Raw genomic sequence first — 11,434 nt, forward strand, 5'->3', positions numbered from 1 at the left:
TAGAATTTATTTTAATTAACTTTTAGAAAAGATAAATACATCATTTTTTGACATAATCTCTTTGCTTTTCAATACACTTTGTCCATCTGTCAACAAGCTTTCATATTCCCTCATTAAAAAATGTCTTAGGCTGAGCTGCGAGCCACGAATGCACCGCTATCTTCACTTCATTAGAGGTGAATCTTCATCCTCGAAGGGCTGCTTTCAGGGGACCAAACAGGTACAAGTCTGATGAGGCAAGATCAGGACTATATGGAGGATGCTTTAACACCTCAAAGTGAAGTTTTTGCAGAGTGTCAACAGTGAGGACGGAAGTGTGCGGACGTGCATTGTCATGCAAGATCACAAGGTCCTTGGATAGCAGTCCTCTGCGTTTAATCCAAAGTTTAGGCTTCAGCACAAACTTTTCGAAATCTAAGTCTGTCGTGGATTACTTCATAGGCAGAGCCATGGCTGATTTTCAAATGATTTGCCACATAATCCACTGTCACTCGTCTGTTCAACAGAATCATTTCATGGGTACACTCAATGTTGTTATCAGCCGTGGACGTGGACGGGCATCCGGCTCCTTCTTGATGGCTAACACTTGTGCAACCTTCCTTGAAAATCTTTAACCATTCATACACACTTCTTTGCGACAAACCACTTTCTCCATACTGCGTGCAAAGTCTTTGGTAAACAGGAGCACCGTGTACACCCTCAGACCACAAAAAACGAATCCCTGCACGCTGCTCTTCTTTCGTGCAAATCACAAGTGGGGCATCCATTTTTGCTCGCACTGCAGTTACAAATAAACTGATGTAACACATTCACACCTGCACAGCAGTGACTGGGGAGACAGTCGCCTTGAACATAAAGCGCTGATAAGACAGTGTGGCCAACAGAAGTTTTAATATAACCGGAGTGCGGATAATTTTTGACTCACCCTTGTATTTTTTAGGAGAAAAGCTATCATTAAGGAAGAGTCTTAACTTTCTTCTTTTGGTGCCTGATTCAATTAATGTTTCCTCAAAAATATTCTGTATCAAGTAATAAACATAAGCATTAAGTCCATAGTATTTAAACTCATTCATAAAACTCACTCTCCAAAATGTGGGGAAAAGGCATCTTTCAGTGCCTTTCATTTTCCTGAAAACTAGTGATGGTATGGAATCACATATTCCGTGCACTGGAAAGATGACTTCTTAAGAGAATCCTCTGTTAAATACATTGGAGAGGTAGCACCTAAGAAAACCCTTAGTTTATCTTTGTGTAAATTCATATCATTATTAATATCTAATTTGCCTGACTTCTGTATATGAAGTAATACAGAAATGGAAACAGCCGTCCTCCAAGACGGGTGAGACAGCTCAAAGGACACAGGCATAACTCAGGGAGAACGCTCACAATACTTCCTAGAAAGATATTTTGCAAAGCAGGAACTATAACAACAGTGCAGGTGGGCACTGGCAGTGCCTCCTAAGCAGCAAGCTCTCTCTCTCCTTAGTAATGAAGTCCTTCTCGACTATTAAAGACTCGTCAGAGCTTATCCCTCCTTCTGCCACACTTTGTTGTTGTTTTTTGAAAGTCACAGTTTATCTTTCTATAATTAGATTAGGAGAAAAAAAGAAGAAGAACCCACTGTAGCAGGAAGAAGCAAGAATCTGCTAGGGTCTGGCATTGTTTTTCCATGACTGAACGAATGGCCCAGACTTGGGAACAGGCATGCCTGAAGCCAGATTACTCTTACGTGCTGTAACTGTGTTGCTGCTGTTGCCACAGTAGTTGGCTGTACCCCCAGACAAACAGGGTGCTGGTCTGTTTCCACAAATCTTCAATCCCAGTCTTTGTCACAAGGAGGGCACTGCTATGTGCTCTCAGCCAGAGCCTCTTGTCCAAGGTTCCTGGTTTGGTTGATGACACAGTGCTCAATATGGCTTCTGCCGTCACAGCTTGAGACGTGATGATGGATTTCAGCCTGAGGAACCTGATGGAGAACGTTGAAGGGACAAGTAGCCAGTTTGTCTGCAACATCAGGTTGATTCTTTCTGCACTTGATAAGATGATAAGGAAACCTGCAGGCTCTGAGCTGGTGATTTTTATCATAGAGGCACTGTAATAGCTTTAAGGGTCCAGGGAATTGATGTAAATTTATTCCATGTTGGAAATGAAGGGGCCAAGTCCAAGTGCTCAGCCAAGACATGATCTCCCCACAGTCGCCTTCGACCCACACCCATCTCACTCTGCGACACTTTTTATTTTTTATTATTTATTTTTATTTTTATTTTTTTTAGAGAAAAGCACTTGTTAACATTTAATGAGTCTCCCACCATGTGGCTTCAAGCTACCAGGACACAAGCCCCACCCACACCCTTAATCTTCTCCTCAGCTCTTCTGCTGAAGAATTTGGCTTTCACGATGACAGGCTGCTTTGGGAGCTTTCCCTTCCCCAGAACTTTGTAGTAACCTGATCGCACCACATCAATGATAGGAGCAGCTCCAGTCTTGTTCTTGGCAGCATTTACCCGTGTCTGCTCACTGACCAAGGTCCACAATTTATCAAGGTTGACAGTTGGGCAAAAGCTCTGGTTCCTCTTTAAGTGATAATGCCTCATACCAACTTTCCCAAAGTATCCTGGGTGATATTTGTCAAAGTTGATCCTGTGGTGATGCATGCCACCAACATTACCGTGGCCTCCCGGGTGTTTCCGGTGTTTGCCTGCAGGAACACAAAGCGATGCGGCCGTGGCCGTGGCTCACATGGCCCCTAAGTTTCCGGGTCTTCCTTAGTCTGGATGGCATGTCGGCGGCCGAGGCGAAAGAGCTCCACGACACTTTTTAAAACACATTCTAACTTATAAACCTACAACAGCTTTCCACTGCCAAGGGAAATCTTGAGAGGCAATGTGGTGCAGCAGAAAGAGCCCTAAGTAGGAAAATCTGCATCCTAGACCCTACTGCCAGTGGAGGGAGAATTAATCCCTCAAGGTCTCTGTCTCTTATCGTTAAAACAGGAGGTTGTATTTCCAGCTTTAAAAGTGTGTGTGTGTCTCCACAGCTTTCCAGGCTCTTCATCAATTCATCAATTACGACCATCTATCCATCTCTTTCTACACAACCCAGTATGAGTCCCCCATCTCACCGGACCTCCTCACTGTCCTTTGCACGCCTGTCCACATTGTTGCCACTTTCAGAAGGAAAGTCCATCTTCCTCCCTCCTTACCAATGAACGTGTTTCCTTTGTGGCCCTTTAATTCCAAATTTTCTCTGATTTAGACCTTATGATAACCTCACTCATGTTTTAAAATGCTGTGGCACTGGTATTTAGGAACTATGTGACATCTCCTGGCACTCAATATTAAAAAAAGACACATCCTCTTCTTCCGTTATTATTTTTTTTTGGTCATTTTATTATTTATTTATTATTTATTGGCTGCATTGGGTCTTCGTTGCTGCGCAGCATGGGCTTTCTCTATTTGTGGTGATTGGGGGCTACTCTTCATTGCAGTGCACGGGCTTCTCATTGCAGTGGCTTCTCTTGTTGTGGATCACCAGCTCTAGGCTTCAGCAGTTGTGGCTCCAGGCTTTAGAGCGCAGGCTCAGTAGTTGTGGTGCACAGGCTTAGTTGCTCCATGGCATGTGGGATCTTCCTGGACCAGGGTTCGAACCTGTGTCCCCTGCATTGGCAGGAGGATTAACCACTGTGCCACCAGGGAAGTCCCTCTTCAGTTATTTTTGCATGTATGTTGATTCCTGCACTCTTTAATTGCATAAACTTTTTTTCTAACTCTTGATTCCTCCTTCTTTCCCACCCTTCCCTCTTATTACACAGGATATGAAATTAATTTCAACAACAAAAAAAGGGGGAAATGTAGAGAGAGGTAAGACAAAGGACACGGTTCATTTCCCGGAAGCTGTAGCTTAAAGGAAAAGTTGTTTAAATCTCATTATCAGAAAAGAGGAACCATACCAAAACTTTCTGTGAGCTGAACCTTAAAAGAAAGTTTCTTATTGGGGGACATCATAGGAGACATTGTAAGTGACGTAATGAACAATATACTTACCATTTTTACAAAATTTCATTTTTCAAATTTCAGGTGGTTGCTCCTTGAGAAGGCCTCCAATATGAGCTAAAGAAAAAAAATTAATATAAAACTAGTGAAGATGATACTTAAAAAAAAATCCTCTATAGTTCCTTGCAGAATACTAAACATTCAGTAGGTGCTAAATAAATCCTTGTTAGTGACCGCTTTAAGGGAACCTTTACATTATTTTTACTTAAAAACTAGTGATGAGGACTTCTCTGGTAGCACAGTGGTTAAGAATCCGCCTGCTAATGCAGAGGACATGGGTTCGATCCCTGGTCCAGGAAGATCCCACATACTGAGAAGCAACTAAGCCCGTGTGCCACAACTACTGAAGCCCAGGCACCTAGAGCCCGTGCTCCACAACAAGAGAAGCCACCACAGTGAGAAGCCCGCACACCACAATGAAGAGTAGCCCCCACTCGCCGCAACTAGAGAAAGCCTGCATGCAGCAACAAAGACCCAACACAGCCAATAACTAACTAACTAAATTTATTTATTTATTAAAAAAAAAAAAAACTAGTGATGGAAGTCTGCAATGTTTTTTTCTTAGGGGCATCTAAGTAATCAAAGAGAACTGGGGAGGTAGAGAAAGCCAGCTCCCCAAGTTAGTAAAATTTAAATCAACAGTTTATTTTCTCTGCCCAGAAAATTATGCGTTGGGATTCCTACTGATAGGAAATAAGAATTTGGGTGTCAGGGTGAAAACATACTGGTTACACTTAATTAGAACAGATTTTAATACTGATCCTGGCCTTTGGCAAAGCTTCCAGGGAGGTAGGAGACAGAAGGGCCCCCCGGGGCTGGGCAGCTGGTACTTGTCAAGTGGAGTAAAACTGAAGCTCTGTTCTCACTCAGACACTCCAAGGACAAAGCTAGTGGCAGAAGCTGAGCTCTGCTGAAGGTAAAGGATAAGATGACCTCTCCTGAGGTCAAGGAAGACTCCCCTGTCTGCACATGAGCAGGAAGAATCCTTGGGGGTCAAAAAGGGAGGGGGTGCCACCCCATAATAAGTGTGGACATGCACCCACAGGCCTCTGCGGTGGGATCCATCTTAGCAAAAAGTTGTGCACGCATGTTGAGTAGGGCCCTAGGATTAAGATCTCTCTCCTCCCGCTCACTGCTGTCTCTCCAAGATCACCGGCATGTAAGAGCACCAACCCAAATCACGTTGGGCTCCTTCTTCTCACACATCTACTTAGACCAGAGTTTCTCAGCCTCAGCACGGTTGACATTTTGGGTCAGATAATTCCTGCTTGTAGGGGGCTGTCCTGTATAAGATGTTTAGCAGCATCTCTGGTCTTTACCCACTAAATGCCAATAACATCCCCACCTGTAGCTGTGATCACCAAAAATGTTTCCAGATGTTGCCAAACGTCCCACGGTAGGCAAATCACCTACTTCGGAGGATGACTCCTTTAGAATGTGCTGAGACAGGTACCCAGTAGTACCATGTAAGCCCATATAGCTAGATATTAGTAGTCAGGATGCATCTGTATTTTGTATTTCATTTCTATGTACTTTGTCTTAAAATTACTGTTAATAAGTCAGAAAGAGAAAAATACCATATGCTAACGCATATATATAGGGAATCTAGAAAAATGGCACTGTTGAACCTAGTGGCAGGGCAGGAACAAAGACTCAGACGTAGAGAACAGACGTGAGGATCCGGGGCGCGGCGGGGGGGGGGGTGCAGGGGCGGGGAAGGGCTGGGAGAGAGGAGCATTGACATATACACACTACCAAATGTCAAATAGATGGCTAGCGGGAAGCTGCTGCAGAGCACGGGGAGATCAGCTCGGTGCTTTGTGACGACCTAGAGGGCTGGGATGGGGGGGGTGGGAGGGAGGCTCAAGAGGGAGGGGATGTGGGGATACAAGTAAACATACAGCTGATTCACTTTGCTGTACCGCAGAAACTAACACATTATAAAGCAATTATTCTCCCATAAAGATGCAAAAAAAATTACTCTTAATATTCCTTTTGAAAATTTATGTTTGTCCCAATTGAACTAAAAGAAATGGAATTTTCTTCACCTTAGTGTTGCAGGGTAACTCAGCGCCCCAGTGGACAGTTATGAATTATCCCAGGAAAGCACCCAACACACAGGATAGAGAGATGCAGGGGCAGCTGTGGGTGCTGGAGTTCTCCCCTTAAAAAGCTCACTACTTTCTTCCCCTGGAATTTCATAGGATAACTATATTTTCTTTGCAGCCTCATGCAAACTCTTTCTTGAGCTCCAGATTTGTACACCCAAATATTCACTGAACATGTCCTCTATTTGAAGACCACTCAATGTCAGCACAGTGCTTTTGAGCCACCTTAGAGGAGCTGTCCTCTGAGCTTTAGCCTCATGTGAGTTCATGTGCTCAGAGGTAAACAAGACAAAGACATGAAAACCAGGGCTTCCCTGGTGGCACAATGGTTAAGAATCCGCCTACCAATGCAGAGGACACGGGTTCAATCCCTGGTCCGGGAAGATCCCACATGCAGCAGAGCAACTAAGCCTGTGTGCCACAACTACTGAGCATGCGCTCTAGAGCCCGTGAGCCACAACTAATGAGTCCGTGTTCTGCAACTACTGAAGCCCATGCTCTACAAGAGAAGCCACTGCAATGAGAAGCCTGCGCACTGAAACGAACAGTAGCCCCCACTCTCTGCAACTACAGAAAGCCCGCACGCAGCAACAAAGACCCAACACAGCCTGTAAATAATTAACTAATTAATGAAATGAAAACCAAAAAACAAGGACGGTTTTAGAGGCCTATGAATTCAGAGAAAGAGAAAGCTTAAAGGAAACCCCAAATATTCTAGCTGAGATGAGCCTTTTGACAGATACTCAATGTATAGGGCTAAAGGAAAGCTTGGGAGGGAATGCCAGAATAGGAGAAATCAGCGGTTACTAGAAGTTTCAACAAGGTACAGATTGTTCCAAATGGCTCTAATAAAAGATGACAGTACCTCTTCAGAGAAGCGTGTTTACCTTATTGTTACAGGAAGAGCTAAATTAAACTCCACTTATATGTTTGTTTTACATTAACTTTTGCATTCTATTGCTTTGGCTACAAGTTTAGAATGTTACCTTATAGCCTGAAATACACAGGATAGCCCATTCTCGAACCTTTGACGTTTAAAGGCATAACACTTTTCCATTTATTAAAGTTGCAGAACAAAGAATAACATTTACCTTGTTGGAGGTTTACAGGAACATCGTGACCTGACCTATGTGGACAGATGCAAGAAGAAAGGATTCTGGCACCAGGAAGTCTGCAATAACCAATAACACCTCCTTCCCTTTCTAGTATAAAAGAAGCCTGAATTCTAACTCAGGCAACATGGTTTTTTGACAGACACGAGTCTGCCATCTTCTTGGTCTGTCGGTTTTCCAAATAAAGTCGTATTCCTTGCCTCAACACCTCGTCTCCAGATCACTGCCCTGTCGTGTGGCGAGCAGAGCAAGCTTGGACTCGGTAACATTATGAGTTTGTGTTAGGAAAGGAACCAAAGACTGGAAGGAGAATAAGGAAAGGGATTTGTGTTTTGAAAATTAATAAGGGGAAACTTCATTAAAATGGAGTCAGGATGGGCTTCCCTGGTGGTGCAGTGGTTAAGAATCCACCTGCCAATGCAGGGGACATGGGTTCAATCCCTGGTCCAGGAAGATCCCACATGCCACAGAACAACTAAGACTGTGCGCCACAACTACTGAGCCCATGTGCTGCAACTACAGAATCTTGTGCACCTAGAGCCCACGCTCCGCAACAAAAGAAGCCACTGCACTGAGAAGCTGGCAGAGTGCGACGAAGCGTAGCCCCCACTTGGCACAACTAGGGAAAGCCCATGCGCAGCAACAAAGACCCAATGCAGGCAAGAAAGATACATGGATGGATGGATGGATGAATGGATGGAAGGAAAGAAGGAAGGAAGGAGGGGAGGGAGAAACCTAAACAAACAAACAAAAAAAGGAGTCAGGAGACCATAAGGCGGTTGAGGGAGCTTTCTGCAGTACCATTCAACATCAATTACAGGAAGAATTGTCAATTACAGACCCCAACAGAATCAGCAGCAGGAAAGAATAATTAAATAAAGGCCCCACCAGGAAAATACATACATTGCATCTCCTACAGGAAATCAGCTACCCCAGCAACTCAGCCAATAAGGGACTGCCATCACCCTAGACTCTCACTTTTCTCCAACAGACTTTTGTTCAAAACAACCCTTCCTAACTTCCTCCTTTCCTCTAAAATAACGTTCCTTTCTTTTATGGAACTTGCTGTGGCCTTTTGCTGTAGCTTGCTTGTCCTGAGTTGCAACTCCTCTGCTATTCCTGAAGGAACCCATTTTTGCTAGTAAAATAACTTGTTTTATTTTTAAGATCGACATTACTTGATGATCAGAAATGGGATCCTAAGAAGACCTCCAACAGCTCTGAGGTGTGCAAGCAAACAGGTGCTGGTACCCACAGAGCCCAGGGCTCGCTGCTTTCTCACTGACCCTGAGTTTGAGGGTAAGTCTCTTCCAGATTTCAAGCCCTGGTGCCTGTGCATTTTGAGCTCTCCAAGCTTTATTTGGGATCTGTTTAAAGGCTTTGTCCTTTCCGAGAGTGCTCATATGGCCTTTGGCCCAATTCCTTTGGAACTGGGCTATTCCCACTGGAACTCTGTTTATTGGAACTGTGCTGACCTTTAGCCTGATTCCTTTTGGAACTGGGCTGTTCCTATCAGAACTGTACTGTTTAGAAATTTTTCTTGTTGCTCTAGAGGAATAACCTCTAAGAAATGGGATCCCAGTCATCAAAATGCTTTGAGGGTTCCCCCCTTCTAGGACCCTGGCTGATTTTATGTTTAAAAACTTGGGACCCTCCTCATGTGCACATCTAACTTGAGTAGACTGACCCAACCAAAAGTAATCTAGGACACTAATGGCTATCATGGGGAACTTTCGAACTCCTGGAACTTACATTTCTTCAAACTGAATTGGACAGCCATGGCTCTAAAACTGTCAAAATTTAATGGGACACATACTTTGATTGGTATTTTGAGGCTTCCAGGCATTATCAGGAGTCTAAAACTGCTTCTCTGCAGACACAACTTCTAAATTAACTGAGGCAAAGACGGACAAAATGACTTCCCCGCGTCTCCTTCTCCCATGTTTTGCAGGCAGCCCCGTGACGCTCAGGCCCCGCCTCTGGTGCCACCCCTTCCTTTCTCCTGCACCGCCTCCTCCTTTCCCCACTCAGTCTCCCCACTCTCATTCTCTGGCCAAACTTCTATTTTTCCCTGAACCTCTCCTCACTTCCTCCTCCTCTGAGCCTGTCAGAACCTGTCCCTTTAAAAGTGACTCCTCTGAGGATCCAGATAAACCCCACATGTCTTATGTTCCCTGGACTAAGGCCAAACAGAGCCCTAAAGTAACTGAGGGGCCCCATAGGTTTGCTAGAGAATTTAACATAGTTGTTCCAACTTACCAGCCTGGTGTCTCAGATTTGTGTCAGCTAGTCTACCTGCTTGTTGGTGACACTCAAGCCAAACGCGGGATGAAACTTGCAGGAAGGTAACATCCTGAATAGATTTAGAGAAACAAACCCTTCACTCTTGCCAAAAGGTGAGAACACTTGCAGAACAATTTCACTGGGCAATTATAGCAGCTCTTCCTAAGCTTGATGGAAACAGAAAGAAGGCTTGCATACAAAAATCTGATGAACAGGTTCATGACTGTTATAATAGATTTTAGATTGTTTTCAAAGGAAATTCTGGTCTTCCTTCAGATGTTGAATCCACTCAGGTAGGCTTTAACTCTATGTTTATTAATGGGCTGAACTGGGATCTTTCTCTGTTGGTTAAAAGAACCAGGCTGGAGTGGGACGCTATGTATGCTCCAGATTCAGTTAATCTGGCAAATCAGCTCATGTGAACTCTAGATGACTCATCTAAAAGAGAGACCACTAGAATTCTTAATTTTCAACAAATTAAGGCCCCTAAACAAAGCTGTTAGGGGAAACACAGAGGAAACACACCCTGGCCAGGCAGACCATAACAATTTGCATGACTTATTTCACGACAGGAAACGAACCAGTCACCACCAACCGGAAGAATACGGCAAAGGTCAAAAGGAGACACCGGTCCACATGTCCTGCCCACCGCCCAGAATTCTCCTGGCTGGAGTCCATCGTGGCTGAGAGATGCGGGCACCACCAGAAAAGACCCTACGTCAGAGGGATTGGCCAGAGACAACCTGGAAACCCACCCCATCACCATAAAACCCGAGACGGCGAGCCACAGGGCAGAGCCGTCCTCCTGGGCTCCCTCACCCTCCTGCTCTCCGCCCGGGCGTCCCTTCGCAATGAAGTCGCTTGCTCTGTCAGCACCTGTGTCTCCTCAGACAATTCATTTCCGAGTGTGAGACAACAGCCCCCTCTTGGGCCCCGGAAGGGGTCTCCCTTCCTGCAACCAAACCAAGAACCTTCGAGTGACTGCTGTTACTCTAAAGAGCCAAGACACTGAAAAAAAGAGATTGGTACAAACTCAAGGGCTTCAAGAGCCTTCAGCCCTCCAGCCAGCCTTTCCAAGACCTCCTAATTCCCAAGGATGGGGCCCCGAGGAACTATGGGGGCTCTCCCCAATCCTGCCTTTTAATCAGCTCAGAGAAACCACCTTCCAGATTGGGAATGAATCTCTCTCTGTCCTTACTGGCCCAGAGCTACACTCTCAGTGCTCAACCCCATGGCTATAAAGCAGCCCCTGCTTCAGAGCACTAAGACAGTTCAAACAGGGAGGATCCTTAATAAAGCTCACCAGGTTCCTGTCTCCAAACCTAGTCCCTTTTGTTCAGGCCTTTTGGGAGATACACACCCTTTTCTCCTTAGTTCCTCCACTCCCATCACTTACTAGGCTGAGGCTTCTTAGAAAAGCATCATGCTGGAATTTCTTTCTCCTAAAAGGGGAAAATAATGCTAGAATTTGACAATCAAAATAGCCAACCAAGTGAGTTAAATGACCCATCACCATCTTTTATTTGCTTTTATTTTTGTGGGCACTATAGCTGAATATGGGGACACTGACCATGTGTCCCTATTGGATCAGCGACCATCCTCTTTATGGGAAAAATCTTCAACGGATATTTGTAGAATCCACAGTGCACCTCCTGTCAAGATTTACATAGTCCCTCAAAACCTCTCTCAAGAATTAGTACCCTATAAATAAAGAAGCATTTCAAGGCCTCAAGACCATAATACAGGATTACAAGGCTCAAGGGCTCATTATCCCCTGTTCCAGTTTGTGTAATACCCCTATTTTACCTGTAAGAAACCTGTATGGCCAGGATGAAGGTTCATCCAGAACTTACCAGCAATAAACAACTTTTTTATCCCT

At 44.6% G+C, this 11,434-nt stretch overlaps 2 pseudogenes; both read right to left on the minus strand.

Annotated features, from left to right (window-relative positions):
- Positions 1-1,646: 1,646 nt before the first annotated feature.
- On the minus strand, positions 1,647-2,160 carry LOC130851911 (gametocyte-specific factor 1-like; annotated as a pseudogene).
- An 85-nt stretch (positions 2,161-2,245) lies between these two features.
- Positions 2,246-2,796, minus strand: LOC130850815 (60S ribosomal protein L27a-like; annotated as a pseudogene).
- Positions 2,797-11,434: the final 8,638 nt, after the last annotated feature.

Source organism: Hippopotamus amphibius, chromosome 4 (assembly GCF_030028045.1).
Source record: "Hippopotamus amphibius kiboko isolate mHipAmp2 chromosome 4, mHipAmp2.hap2, whole genome shotgun sequence".
NCBI classification, from domain to species: Eukaryota; Metazoa; Chordata; class Mammalia; order Artiodactyla; family Hippopotamidae; genus Hippopotamus; species Hippopotamus amphibius.